This window comes from Pagrus pagrus (genome assembly GCF_965226575.1).
Source record: "Pagrus pagrus genome assembly, chromosome: 6".
Taxonomy (NCBI): Eukaryota; Metazoa; Chordata; class Actinopteri; order Spariformes; family Sparidae; genus Pagrus; species Pagrus pagrus.
Window position 1 is genome coordinate 14,357,037 of NC_140190.1, and position 15,444 is coordinate 14,372,480.

General features: G+C 41.9%; 1 protein-coding gene across 9 annotated transcripts in view; it reads right to left on the bottom strand.

Annotated features, from left to right (window-relative positions):
• tle2b (TLE family member 2, transcriptional corepressor b) overlaps nt 1–15,444 on the bottom strand; it is a 90,286-nt gene that overhangs the window by 28,964 nt on the left and 45,878 nt on the right. The window lies entirely within an intron of this gene.

The window sequence follows — 15,444 nt, forward strand, 5'->3', positions numbered from 1 at the left end:
CATACTGTACGATAATAAGTACACAATGAAGGGAGAAGATGATACACATTAACAGCACATTAAGCCTCTGCAGCATTAAAAAACCTTTCTAATGAGCGACGAGTTCTGTCAGTGACAAGGAGAAAAATGCTGCTGAATGTGGAAGTGAACAGCAAAGGTGGAAGGATGGAGGCAGCACTCCAGTCATCATCTGGTCTTTTAGCACCATCACACTCTCATTTAGCTCGGCCTCACACGCACTCTTACCCACTTCAGTCTTCCTCTCTCACTCTCTTAGTCTCTCTCTCTCACACGCACACACAAACATATGAGCGAAACAAACACACACTCACACAAAGCAGAACACATCTAAGATTTCTCTCTCAAGCTCTCTGCCTGTCACAGCCTGCTATTCAGTGCCATTACTTTTCTCCATTTCCTAAAACTCGTAAAAACCATAAAAATGCTCTTTCTTACCCCCAGCACACACACACACACAAACACACACACATATGCACACAGAAACATGTGCACACACACAAGCACACGTGGCAAACCTTGTAACCATCCGCAGAATAAAGCAGCCTGCACACAAACACATAAAAACATAAGCACACACTCTCTCTGTGACACACACACACACACACACATACACACACATACACTGAACCTCTGCGGTGTGTCTAATTCTATCTGTCTGAGTGCCCTCAGCCTCATTTTGTTCTCTTCTTCACTCAGCCGTTCTCTCTTTTTCTACAACAGCTCTCACACTGAGCCATTATTACCCTATTCATCCTCTTCCTCCCATCCCTCTCCTCCCCCCTCTCTCTCATCTCTCCCTTGCTCGCTTTGTCTCATTTTCTCCCATCTTTCTATTTTTCTATATTATTACTTTCTCTCCGCTCTAATTTATCCTCCCTCCTTTCTCTCAGCTGCCCTCTTTTCTTCCTCTTACATCAGTCGCTCTCTTGTGTTTTTTCTTCGTTCCTTGGCTGTCGCACATTACCACGGCCATACTACATGCATACATTTTTCTTTTTTCCTCCCTCTACCTATTTCACTTTTTTTCTCTTTTTCTCTCTGTATCCTTCTATCCTCACTAACACATGTTTCTGGCACTTGAAGATACTGGAGGAGAAAAGAGAAAAAAGACAGCAAAAGGGCAATGGAGGGCAGTGCAGAGACTGACAGTGCTGTATACACCATCATGCAAAGTCTCTCCCTCTCTCTCTCTCTCTCTCTCTCTCACACACACACACACAAACACACCCACACATACATACACACACACACACACACACACACACATCAGCCGGCCTGTCACTTACATCCAGTCTCATCATGACTTCATAAACTGGCTATCACCAGACACACAGCTCTGTTCCAAGGACAGACACAGACTTATCACATCATACATGTGTCAATATATGCAGGTGTGTGTGCATTAGTGTGAGTTTGTGTGGAGGTGGGTGGTTGTGCCAAAGCTCCTCAGTGTATTTTGAATGATATGCATGTACAGTATTCATGTCCTCACCATAGAGAGTAAAGTGACAACCAGAGAAAGGATAAAATAAAAGAATAGAAGAGTTTTTAATCTTAATTCCCTTCTTTGCTCTCAATTTTTTCTAACTTCTCCACTAAATTACAGCTGGAAGTAAAATGACACTATACCCACACTCATTCCTACCTGTGATAATGATCCCTACAGAGTCTAATGATGGCTGCACGAGCTGGCATGTTGCCCTGTTAACAAGTAGCCTCAAAAGGGTCCTTTCACAAATAAATATGTTTCCCTGTTTGAACTGACCTGAGTTAGTCTTGGAGCAACTTGTGAAATGGTTTAACATGGAAAAACAGAACTAACCTATGGCACATATTATTTCCTTTATGGACAAATGGTAAAACTTTGTTCATAAAGGGTAAACATTACATACTCTTGTTCAATTCATTTACATATACTAGGGTTGCAAATAACAATTATTTTCATTATTGATTTATCTGCCATGGGGATGTTAATGAATAATCATTTATCGCCGTGAAGAATTTAACCAATTAAAAATGCATTAACAAACAAATACATCAAATACAAATACATCAAAAAGTACAAATACTTGCTTATCAAATATATCAAAATAAAACACAGAATACTGGTGTCAGACGATGTATTGAAATAAAATACAATTACTTTGTTATTTAAAAAACTAAAAAAGACAAAGTACAAACTGACATCATTTAATTTTAGTAAGTAACCTCAATATGGATCGGATTCTGTTGGGCCAGTTGATGAATAGCGACAGAGTCGTTATTTTGTTTTATTTAGTTTATCATCTAAGTAACTTAGTGTTAACTTTATCTGTTCTTTTTACTCCTGTGTGTGGTCTTCGTAGATTTTGCATCGGACACCATGTTAATGGTTAAAACAGTTTTCTACTGAAAAAACGTGCAGCATATCTCATATATTATTAATGATTAACCGATAATCAATCGTTAAGGCAGCCAACTATCCATTAAAGAAACAGCTTAAAATATACACCCCCCTAATTATTTTCACAATCAATCTATTAATCATCAATCACATGAGAAAAAATTGTGAAAAAAGCTCATCACAATTTCCCAGTGTCATAAATGGCAGAGAAAAGCATCAAATCCTCGCATTTTAGAAGCTGGAACCAGACATTTTTGCTTGAAAAATGACTGAAATGATTAATCGATGATTGAAATAGTTGGCAACTTTCTTTCAATAGACTAATCGATTAATCCACTAATCGTTGCAGCTGTAAAACATACTGTATCATCTATGCTTCATGAACTTTCCTCTCCTTAGTAATAACTTTGCTGCTACACCACATTGCCACCTTACGAACAACAGATTGTCCTCAGGCAACAGATCAATGGAGATGACCTGGTTGAGTTTTGGCCAGAGAAAGGCCAATCTGACAGGACTGATGCTGCACCATAAGTCCGAGCAGAAAAGGACAGAACTGCCCTGAACATGGTCGATCAATGAGGTTGCTTTCATTGACTATTTCAAAGGTGGCCGTGAGTTTGATTGAAAGCTATATCAATAGATGTAACTGAATAGACATAGAAAAGAGACACATTTCTTTCAGTACAGGTTTCAATGAGGAATGGCTATTTTCTATGTAACGCTTTGCAAGGCCTTCACAGCTAAATATTATCTAAGGACAAAATACATTAACTGAAACAAGTTCAGAAGCAATTGGTCGTTTGATTAATGGATCTCTAAATGATCAATGATTATACTGATGAATGGTTTTAACCACATAAAGCATCAGGTGAAGTGTCAGAGATGCTTTGATGTTCCTCCTCTGTGTTTCATATGTTATAAATATGTTGTTTTTCTGGCTGCTCATTCAATAGGTAGGGTACTATAGAAACATGTGATGAGCACCATGCAGACTGTAAACCAAAAGCCACCTAACATTGCATAAAGCTGCAACGTTTAGTTTAGGTTTAGCACTATTAGCAACGCTTTCATTTGTTTGATTCATTGGTTTTGACAGCATCCCACCAACTCTGCGTTCTGGCTGGGAGGCAGTGGATGGTGTTATGAGTTTAAGGCGACAATCAGCCGATGGGTTGACAACAGAGTGAAAGTGAGCCGGGCTGAAGCAGTCTGAGCTGGGCCAGGTGTCAGAGACAACACGGCACAGTCTCGTTCCAGAGCCCTGCCAAAGCACAGCCATCAGGGAGTACTGGCAAAGACTGGCTGGATGGAGGGATGAACGGATGGAGGGATGAATGGATGGGTAGATACAAAGGAGGAGAGGGGGCTGGTCAATAAACACCTGAGGGCAGATAAGCTGCCAACTGGCAGAGGGACAGAGAGAGGCAAAGAGAGAGAGGCTTTAAGTGAAACGGAGATAAAAAATGTAGGTGAGAGAGACAAAGAAGGACGCAAAGCTTTCCATTCAGAAGAGAACAAATTTCAGTTATTCTGCAAAACATTCAAAGAGACGGATGAATGCAAACTAAAAGTAAGGTTAGAGGAGAGGAGAAAACAGACAAAGACAAAGAAGAAGAAGAAATGTACTGCAAGGACAGCCTGTTCCAGAGGCTGTGGTGCATATTCGCCTGTCACAGCCTAAGACACACGCACAAACACACATGCACACACACACACACAGAGCAGCAGTGTGCTCAGACTCGTCATCTCGTCAGATCATTGACAGGATGATAATAACAGCCAGCAAAACGTTTATATGAACATAGTGCTTGGTTGCTGCATAATTATACAACCTGAAATGTGTGAAAAGGTAACACACACACACACACACACACACACACACTCACACACACACACACACAAATACAGTACAATCAATATGACACCTAAATAAAAAATAAAAAATACTGTTACCTATTCTAACATCATGTGCACATATTTTCTATGGTGACTGTGTCTTGCATGGGTGAGTCCACCAGCTAATCAGATTTCTGAAGTATTGAAAGTCATACTAAAAGCTTGTGAGTAACCACATGTTCACACCAGCACTTACATTATGCCAAAGCTGTATTGATATTGATTTCAAGTGGTCACAGCAGGACAGTACAGTCACAGCCAGTGAAGAGATCTCTAAAATATGTCAGAAATAGAGTCAAGCAACATTTGGCAAACACCTGTGAGCAGTGATGGTTAAAGCCTATTGAAGGACCGGTGTGTCCTTCAAGTCTAAATGAAAAAGGCAAAACAATTGTTGCTGATCCTGAAGAACCAGTGTGTGCCCAGTCTATTCAAAGCAAAATTCCAGCAAAATAATAGAGCATGGAGGGCAACAACTCTGTGAGGTTTTATGAAGAGCGTATTACCAAGGAATATTGGAAAAATAGAAAGTATTTGATGTGCACTAACATTTCTGATTCACTGTTGTAATTTTATAAATTCTGCAATAACTGGTCTTCCGTAGATGATGTGACATTATGTTGAGAACCTGTAGTCTGACTGACCAGATGTAGACTGTGGGTATAAGGCTGCTTTTGGTTGACTATTTCAGCTTGCATTCTCTCTCATTGCACTCTCATCTGCGTGTTATGGTTTTAAAAATGCCTGTCTCTATGGAAAACAACAACAATCTCCGAGCTACAGTAGCAACCTGCATGCTGAAAATGGCAAGTTATCCCAACCCCATCCTGATTGTGAATGGTCTGAACGTAAACAAGCTAGCAGTTGTTACCTTTTCTTTTGCAGGGATTCAGCAATTTTAATGCCACTGCTCATCTGCCCACGAGCCAATGTGTTATGCCACCAAAGATGATTGGGATTGGTTCAAGAAAAACAAACAAGCCAGAGGATTTTTCCCCCTATGGCATAATGATAAAGGGTGTAGGCAGACAGCATGGTGGGGATTCTGGCTATGCAAGACTAGGAAACCTCCAACAGTTCAATGTCAAGAAAAATTTAACATAAAAAGCAAAGGTCATATTTGGTGTCACAGCACCTTCCTTGACCAAACATTTTGTATCTGCATTCAACTGTCAATCAGGAAGAAATCCATCAAAGTAAAAGAGGCAGTGGAAACAATTTCTACACCAACACTTAGCTCAGTCGACCAGAATGCATTGCAGAAGCCAGAGTTGTGCTTTGCACAAATGATGTAATTTTCAATTTTTCTTGACTAGAAAAACTCATTCTCCTTCACTTACTTTGCAATTGGTATCGCTATTGCTGCAGCTCTCTCTCCACCCACATGTTTAACCCACGGTGCCAATGCAACACGTTCCTGCCTGTTCTGTGAGGGCTGTCAAAAGGCATTCTAGGAAACGTATTGAATGACTAACTGAAGAAGAAATAGACGAGACAGGTGGGTAGATGAGGCGGTGGGTACACTAGAAAAGAAAATAATAACGCTCACTCACAAAATAAGCCATCAGAAACTGATGGTGTAACAGTGTATCTGCATGTGGAATTTTCTTTAATGAGCCGGCGCCTGACTGTTCTGACAAAGACAAAGCTTGTTTTAGAGGGAGGGGGGCCTATTGGAGTGAGATCTGCCCCTGAGCTATTTTTCTTTCAACTGCTTGGAACGACAAGGCGTCCGGCGTTGTGTAACTGTAGCATATCTGCAGGCTTGTGAGAGGCAGAAAGTGATATATGGAGGTTCATATCTAATGCATTCTCATCAAGACCAGAAAGAAAAGGAGAAAAGAACTGACAGAAAATAAGCTCACGTTTTTCTTTGTACACTTTTCACTCATGACACCAAAGTGAACTTGAACTGGATCAACAGGGAAGCCACTTTCCTGTGAAAGATCAGCTTTGTATTTGTTCTCCCAGCATGACGGCAAGCAACAGTGACCGCGTTCATCTTGCCAATAAAGCTTGGTGAATTTGAATGTGATGAGCGTGGGTTGAGATTGGCACAGGAGGAGAGAGATTGTGCCCAGTGTGCTCGGGCACTGCCAGCTGTGCCAGCCTCAGAGTCCCACTACGGCTGAGCAAGCCAGCGTTAGAGGGGGGGCCTGTGTGTGTGTGATACCCCTCTCCTCTACTCGCTCTAATTGCTCTCAACAAAAATCTCTGCCCATGTCTCTTAGCTCCGATTTTATTTCTATTCCTAGCACCTCTCTCTCGATTTTTAGCAGAATAGTTGCTGGTTTGAATCCTTGGATGTAGCTGAAGGAGCATCTTAACCTCCAACTGCAGAGGACACCAGTTGTAATAAGCAACTTGAAACATGAATGTGTGCCACAGAGAGAATGAGATGCATGATGCTGATGGAAAAAAAGGATACGTGCCCAGTCGACGTTACCTTGACAGAAAGAAGGTTATACACTGTGTAATGGTTTTGTGGTGACAGAAAGTGGTGACCTTCGGACATCCTACTGCATGATTGGTATAATATTTGGGGGTGTCAAATGTTTTGACAACAAAAATATTCTTTTAAGTGTTAACTGAACTGAAAGTACATAAAAAATGTATGATCCGCACACAGATGTATATTAAAAAACATTAGAGCGAATGTCAAACTGCACTTATTGAACCAAAGGTGAATTGAGCCTTGACCGACGTGCAATAACTGTCCTTTCTGTTACACTGGGCAGCAGCAGTGATCGTAGACAGGCAACATTACAAAAGGAAACCCACGCTCAAAATTCAGGAACTAAAGTGCATTCAGTGGCACTGCACAGCACCTAACTGTAACCAAATAAAGTCAATGTATAAAAACAGAGGGACGGGGTATGTTTAAGATGTATGGATAGAGATGCTTGTGCATGGATATAGATGCGCCGGCGCTGGCTGAGGCTGACACACTCGGGCTCGGAGACCGCAAGACATCAAACATGGCACACTCGTTTATAAATGCCATGCTGCCTTAAATGTTTCCTCAGATTTGACGTGCTGACTTGCAGCTAATGAACTTCCCACATGCATTGCACTTTGCCTTGTTGTGTTTTTCTTTAACTTAGTGAAGCCACACCTTTGACCGTATTCCGCGGTCCATCTTCCACACTGTGACTGCTGCTGTGACACACTAGTCATGCACGCTAGCTCTCCAGCTCGCTGTTGTGTTGACGCGTGACGTAACAGGTGCTGATGAAAAAGCCAGCCAAGGTAGCCAGACGAGCCACGGCCTTGCAGATATATGTAGCCTTTGTTTACACTATTTTTTTTTTTCTTCACAGGTACCCAGTATTTGGTCCTCTACATAGACACTGTCTGGAAAAAGGCCCAGCAGAAGTTGTACTTCTATTCAAGTTCAACTCGTCTCAAGAGCTGTTGATCCAGTTCTACACCAGGATCATACAGTCTGTTCTCTGCACTTGCATAACTGTCTGGTTCGGATCTGCAACCAAACAGGACTGGAACAGACTGCAACGGACAATCAGGTCTGCAGGGAAAATAATTCAAGCCGACCTTCCCTGCATACAGGACTTGTCCAGGGTCAGGGAAACGGGCAGGTGACATCTCTGTAGACCCCTCGAACCCCGGACACAAACTGCTCAAGCTCCTCCCCTCCAGTTTCTGTTCTATTTATTAGCTTTTGTCTATTTTCTACATTGTGTTTACTATTACATGCCTTTTTAAAATTTTTATTATATTGTTTTTTTGTACCTAGACATAATGACAATCAAAAAAACTGAGTCTTGAATCATTAGATTGTGGGACTTTAAGCAAAAAAGATTGAACATGCTATTAAGTGATTTTGGACATAGAGCATGTTACACTGCCTCATGTGTCTGTGTACTGCATGTGTACGGCTGCAGATGTATTTCAAGAGTCAGAGGGTTAGTATATATCTACCACACACACAAGCACAATCCTGGAGCTTATCTGTGTCCCCTGCTTTCTAATTGGACTGCTCTCCCCTCTGTGAACAGTTTAAGGTAAATATTTGTAGCCAATGACGTACTAATCACCCACTGATTGGGGTTGCAGGCACAGAGCTGTTCAATGAAAACAGCCATTCCTGCTTCCTCTCTTTCATCCCCCACCACCTCCTCCTCTCTTTCCTCTTTCTCTCCATGCAATCAGCCTTCTTCTTTCTCTATTCTGCCGGCTCATTTTTCCACTTCCACAGTATATCTCTGTCTCTCTCTCACTGTCCTCGTGCTCCGTTTTCCCTCAGTGCACTTGGCCGCGCTCTTTTGCTCTCTCTCCCTGCCCTCCTTCTCATTCTCTTTCATTTTTTTCCTTCCCTCTTGCTCTATCTCTCTGCCCTGCTTCTCTCCCAGAAATCTCCCTCCGCCCTCCCTCTCTTTTCTTTTCTTGCTCAGTCTTGTTTTCCTCTCTCCGCCCTCTCTCTCTCTCTCTCTCCTCTGGGCAGCGTGCCAGCTCCTCTTCCCTGGCACTGAGCCAACTCCTCTCCTCCACTCCTCCACTTCGCCTCCTCCTCCTCCTCCCCCTCCCTCCCTTCCTCTATCCCCCTTGCCTCTGATTGATGGCCCCTCTATTCTGGAAGGAGAGGAAGGGAAACAGAGAAAGAGAGGGAGAGGAAGGGGAGCAGCAAAGCACACACAAACACCGAAACACACACACACGGTCACACACAAAAACACTAAAAGGCACACACACGTGCACACATGGACTCTCTGGATTGTGCACGTGAATACAAATACACGCACACAAAAGCCACCACAAACAGTCGTGCACGCACACACACACACACACACACACACACACACACACACACACACACACACACACACACACAAAAGCAACAAGGGTACACAGAAAACCAATCCAAACAGAGCAGAGGAGAGCACACATACAAGAGCTGTGTGCAGAGCAAGCAGAGCCTCCCAGCATGAGACCAACAAGCACACATAAGCGCGCACGCACACACAGACACGCGTGCACACACACACACTTACTCTTCCTCAGACACAGATTCAACCTTCAGTGCAGTAACAATACAAGATAGGCAGCAGACCAGGCAGCAGAAACATTTAGAATGAAAAATACAGACAGACAGCTCTCTCTCTCTCTCACACACACACACACACACACACACACGTGGATATTTATCACAGATACCAACATGTACCGTCAGTGACACGCAATTGCACGTATAAGCCTGTATCTAAGGATACAGATGTATGGTTCATACACATGCAACACACAAATACACATGCACTTTCAAAAATACGCGCACACACAAGTAATCTTTCTCGGGCATGTGACTGTGACACATAAAATCTGTAGCTCACAGTTGGGGTTGTAGTTTTACAACCAACTAGAACTCTCTCTCCTCTCTCTCTGGCTATATTATACACTAAGCTATTAGTCATATTCACACTGTGCCAGCTCACCAGCTTGCATTGACAGACTGCATACGGCTTCAAACTCATGTCGGCCGCAATGCAATCAGACACAAAGTAGCCAGAGCAGCAAAGCTGGCTGCACAGTATGCATGCAAGCAAAAATGTGCACATCACACACAAACATCCATATACACACAAACAAACGCTAATAAATCTTGGTGTTGCTACACATTTAATTGTTGTTTGTGTGTGAGGGGTACTGGAGCATGCACAGACTGTGGTGCAGGACACAACAGACAGTGCTTGAACTGGTACATACTGCCATAGCAACATCAGACTTTTACCCAAAATAGCATTGTATGGTGTATCTTTATGTCCTGGTAAATGTGGGTACAGTATCCACGACTAAAAAGTTAACCAAGCCAAAATGGGGAAGAAAAAAAATTCAGCTGCTTTTGTGACTTCAGCTGCAGTGTAAATCAGATCAAGAGTACAGGTGGTACAACCTGTGACAACACTGAGCCTTCCCTCTTTATGGTCACCCACAATATTTCACCTTCACTGTTAGAAACTCACATGGTATGGCCTTGGCTATGGTGGCAGTTGCTATTATGAGTATAAGTACTTCTGAAACCAGCTGATGTTTGAAACTAAAATATACATTACGAAGACTGAGTAGTATTACAGCCATGCTAGAAGCTCTGCAAGTCTGTACTTGGGCAAAGTCATGCTTTATGGTAATGTTAGCATTAGCGTGCTCACAAAGACAAGGTTTGGAAGTTATGTTTACCATATTCCCCAAATTTCGATTAGCATGTAAGCAAGCTAAATAAGCACTAGCATTGGACAGCTGATGTTGACCAGAATTTAACAAATTAAAAGTTCTAAGGAGATGAAAAGTTAAGGGATTACTTGAATGTTTGAACCAAACTTTGTGACAATTAATCCAGTAGTTGTCCAGACAAAAACAGTATGTAAACCTCATGTTGGAACAAGAGGAAAAGTTAGGAGAGCACCAAATTCAGTACAAGAGATCATGTGATAACCACTGAACCAATCCATTGAGTAGATATTGAGATAGTTCAGGGAGGATGGGTGAAGAATAGCACAAGAGCAAATCTCAGGGGATCACCACAGTCAGTAGGATTCATCCTCTATGGAACATGAACATCTGTACAAAATAACATAGTTGGTGAAATATTTCAGTCCAGGCACTGTCATCTTTATAGCCATGCCACAAGCTGGGCAAAAAGCTTTCATCCTTCACAACATTTCATCATTTAAATGAAATAGCAACTTGAACATATGCTCCTCTTTATTTCACTCATGATTTTTTACACACCAACAGATTTCACATGGTGCGTTCAGCAGTCATACCTGGATGAAAACCTGCTGCTCCATCAGGGCACCAGCATCTAATTTTTTCCAACTCAGGCTCAGGTCACAGAACATGGTGGCACATGCAACCACTATCATATACATGTGCACATACAGAAACACACATAGACACTCAGATAAGCCAATACAGTGTGTAGCTACTCAGGGCCCTTCTGCCACACTGACAAAGCCATTACGCTAAAAGGGCTAGCTCCCTGGGAATTTAATCACTTGTTTTCTCTCTCATCTCATCTTTCTCTCTTTTCTTTCTCACAGTTTTTCCTTCACTTAACTTATTTTCTATCATTCCTAAAGGGTTATATCACACTCTATCCTGCTCTCTATGCCTCATTATTCACAAATGAGCTCTGTTACACATGTATGCACAGACATTCACACACGGTATGAGAGCGAATGAGAGGGAGAGAGATCAAAGCTGCACACATACAGAGCACAGATGCTACAACATGTGCAAAGAGGGACTGCATACATCAACGATCAGAGAGAGTGCAAACACATACCATAAACACACACACGCACACACACAGTCATTTGACCTCTCCAAAGCTTGTTCTAGTTGACCCACATATGAGGACTCGCCCTAATCCTGCCCTTAAAATCACTTTTTTAAAAAAAGAAGAAAAAACGTGAACCACAACCGCAGGATTATCGACTGACTGGGTGGTGGGAATGACAAGGAGGAAAAAAGATGAGGCAGAGGGGATGGAAAGAGTGAGATTGAGAAAAAAAAAAATGGGGGGGGGAGCCCAATCCTATTACGTACCAAAGCAGCGAGTTGAAAATGAAGGCATCTCTCGCTTGCACTCTTTCCCTCACTTTCTTTCTCATTCTTGTTCACTTTCTCTCCCAGATGAAATGAGGATTCAGGTCACAACTTCAGCCAAATATACCAACGCGTGCACGCTCGCACACATGTGCACAAACACATGCATAAAAAGGCTAGACAGCTCGGGCTAATTAGGTGGGAGGATAAGCGCATGCACACACACACTTTTTTATACAACACAAACAGATAAACAGTCTCTCATGTGATCTCCCTCTCCTGCTTGTTTGTACTCTGTCTTAATCTTCCTCGGTCCCTGTTCCTGTTTTATTCATTTTCTCAGTTTATTTCTTCACTCTGTTCACAGTCGTTGCCGTCTCTCAGATTTCTGCCTTTCTTTTTCAGCTCGATTCACAGATGTTTCTTTAATTGTGGGACTCCTAAAATCCAAATAATGTTAATGTTTTTTGCTATATAACACAACAGAAATCGCAAAAGCAAGACTGGGCTACTCTTTTCTGTCACAAAAACACACACACACACACCCTCAGCCTCATACATGCATGTGTGGTGGTGAAATGAAAGGAGAGAGCAGGAAGGAAGGACAGCCAGCTGCTTCATCTGTCCTCAGGAGTCCACAGGGGAAACCGTCTGGCTGCCGAGCATCCTGACTATCACACACAGCCTCCTATAATATCCTGCCTGGTGTGTGAACCACGTCGTCTCTCCATCCAGCATTCTGATACAGTATGTATAGTCTATATATATGCTAACACTGATTCTTACAATATCTTCCTGTCCATGGTGTGTGAGCCTGGCATTTGTATCCCAGTGAAAAAAGAAAGTATAAACCAAGTATTCATGTCAGTGACACGATGCAGGTTAGGAGCCAAGGTGTTGCAAAGGTTAGGAGTCTGGCTACCAATCAGGTGTATACTGTGTAGTGGTGTGTTGGTGTTTGATATTTGGCTTAATCAGTCACGAGCTGGTAATTTTTAGGCTTTTAACTCATGCTGCTTTTATCCTAAATGGCTTCAAAATTAGTAACAGGCTCGAGGTTCACCGTCAGTTCAAGGACACAGCGACACACACTGACACCTTTCACTAATGGGATGCTCCCTCCCACCACAGGGCCACCTCTCAGCATGTTAGCCTTTTTTATTGTTGTGGAGGACATTTAGAAATATTTCAAATTTAAAGGTAACAAATTTTAACTCTTTGTTTTCAGATACAGGGAGGCTTTATACATGATAAAAATATTTTAAAAGGTAGGGATGCAAAAACATGGCAATGAGTAAGACAGATGAATTTAAGAATAACAAGACGGCCCAATTGTGGACATCAATGCAAGATTATAATCCAAGTGAGACAGACTTGTGTTGAAAATGTCAAGTGGGCTGAACAGTACAGCGGTAACATTGTTAGTAAACTAAAATTTGACCTTCAAGTTTCGCATTAAACTGTAGTTCTTATTGGATCTACCATGACCCCTATCGGTCGGATATTTAATGCTTAAAAACATTTCTTACTTGAAGTGGTGCAGATTTTCATGATTTTTTTTGTCATTTGGACACCTTTCTTTAAATACTGTACAGCTGTCATGAGTATTAATAGAAGTTAGTATACAGTAGAGTTCAAGTGGCTTCTGCTTGCTCTATTATTGTGAGTTTAACTGAAAAGCAATGTAAAAGTATCTGAGATATAAGCACTCTGTTCTCATCCTCCAATACATGATCAGTTTGTTTGTGTCCTAACCACCTAGAAAGTTTGCGTCAATCTATTATAAAGATCCAGTTGTGACCCTGCTTTCACACACACAGACCCCTCCAGGTTCACGCTGTCTAATCTCTCATTAGGCACCGTCGCTGCCCAGGAGCCTTGTTGCCTAGCATCCTGCTGTATCAGACTACTAAAAAGCAAACAAATATGCAACAATTCGAGCAACCTAACATCAAGTCTTTCCCCCGCACACATAAATTGGTGTCAGAGCTCAATGTGGAACCTTCTGTAAAAAGCACAACTTTGAAGGATTTTAACCTTTGAGTCGACAGTATTTCAATCAGCAACCACGCAGTCCTGACTCAGACAGGCTGCTACTTGGTTCCTTAGTATATCGATTTCTAAATAAATCAGGGAGGCATTTATACACACCTAAAAGCTGTAATGGTTGTACGTGCATAATCATAATAAAAAAGCAACAGTGAGTCATCCAAATCGGAGGATTTTCCTGGTTCCAGTGATATGATTGTGCAGTGACTGCTGAGGAGGAGAATAAACAAATGATGTAACATTAGCTGAGGCCATTTTTTAGCAATGCTGTTCCCTTTCCGGGTAAAATTTAGACACTAAAATGTGTTTATTTCTGATAGGCAGTGGGCCGTACCTGCAGTAGCAGTGTGAGGATGAACCCTTACAGTCATCTTTTTTGTGATGCACTGTCAGGTCCCAACCCAGTCGTTTAGAAACACTTACCTAGGCTGTTATTGAAATGCTGCCACAGTAGCTTCCCTGCTGCCTCCAGGGGTCTACTGGGGGACACTATCAAGAAATAATGGGCCCTACTGATAAAATTATCCATTACCATACTGCAACTGTGAAGATGCAGAATATACGTGCGCATGACAAAATACACATTTCACTGCATGACAGAAGAAAGAGAAATGTTGTCATTTACAGCTCCAACGTAGTTTCCGTTTGCAAGAACAAAATAGTTTGCATCATACATGTCCAGTACGTACAAACTGTTGGTTGTTTATTGCCTGAGAACATTCACTGTAAAAGATGCAACCCGAGTGGACAGCAAGGCATAATTTTTTTCCTTTCATAAAAATATGCTGGAACAAAACATATTGTAGTTTGATCACTTCTGCTTTCATTTTAACCAAGAATTACAGGCCCTGCACATCCACACCGGTGCTTTTACTTACTCCGGCTGATTATGTCTGTAGTGAGGCTGAAGCTGGGTGGAGCTGTACTGGGAATGACGTAATGTCACAAAACTTTTTGTACGAATAAAATGTATAATCGGGTAAGTTGTCACGCTCAAACAGGTGGCACTAAACTAACTGGAGAGAGTGAAGAAAATGTCACATCTATGGATGTGTAGAATACTAAATATTAAAACACGTAGCGGCTTTAAAATGATTCCCCTGACAATATGAATTACCAGAGTCACTACTTCTACTCCTTGTGGTGTAAACCTATGTTAACTTCATTTACACAGATTTAATATAATTTAGTGAGGCATAGTTGTATCCTTCCTTTAAACATTTTAAGTGACTGACTTGAGTCTGTCCAGCAGGTCTAAATTATGTCCAGTCTAATCTGATCTGTTCTAATGTTGTATGGACTCGCTATCAGTTTCTGATCAAAGTCAATCATACTATTCAGCCTGGTCTGACTATCCTCAGGCCCCATTGCATCAAGTTTGCTTTGTTTGCTGGAAATTACTTTCATGCACGACCGCACTTTAAGTTGGGGCAGGTTCTGAACCAATATGTTGGACTCTGAGCAGTGCTGTGCTTTGTTTAATGGCCCTTTGAAGTTATCTGCTGATGGGAGGAAAGGCATATTTCATTCAC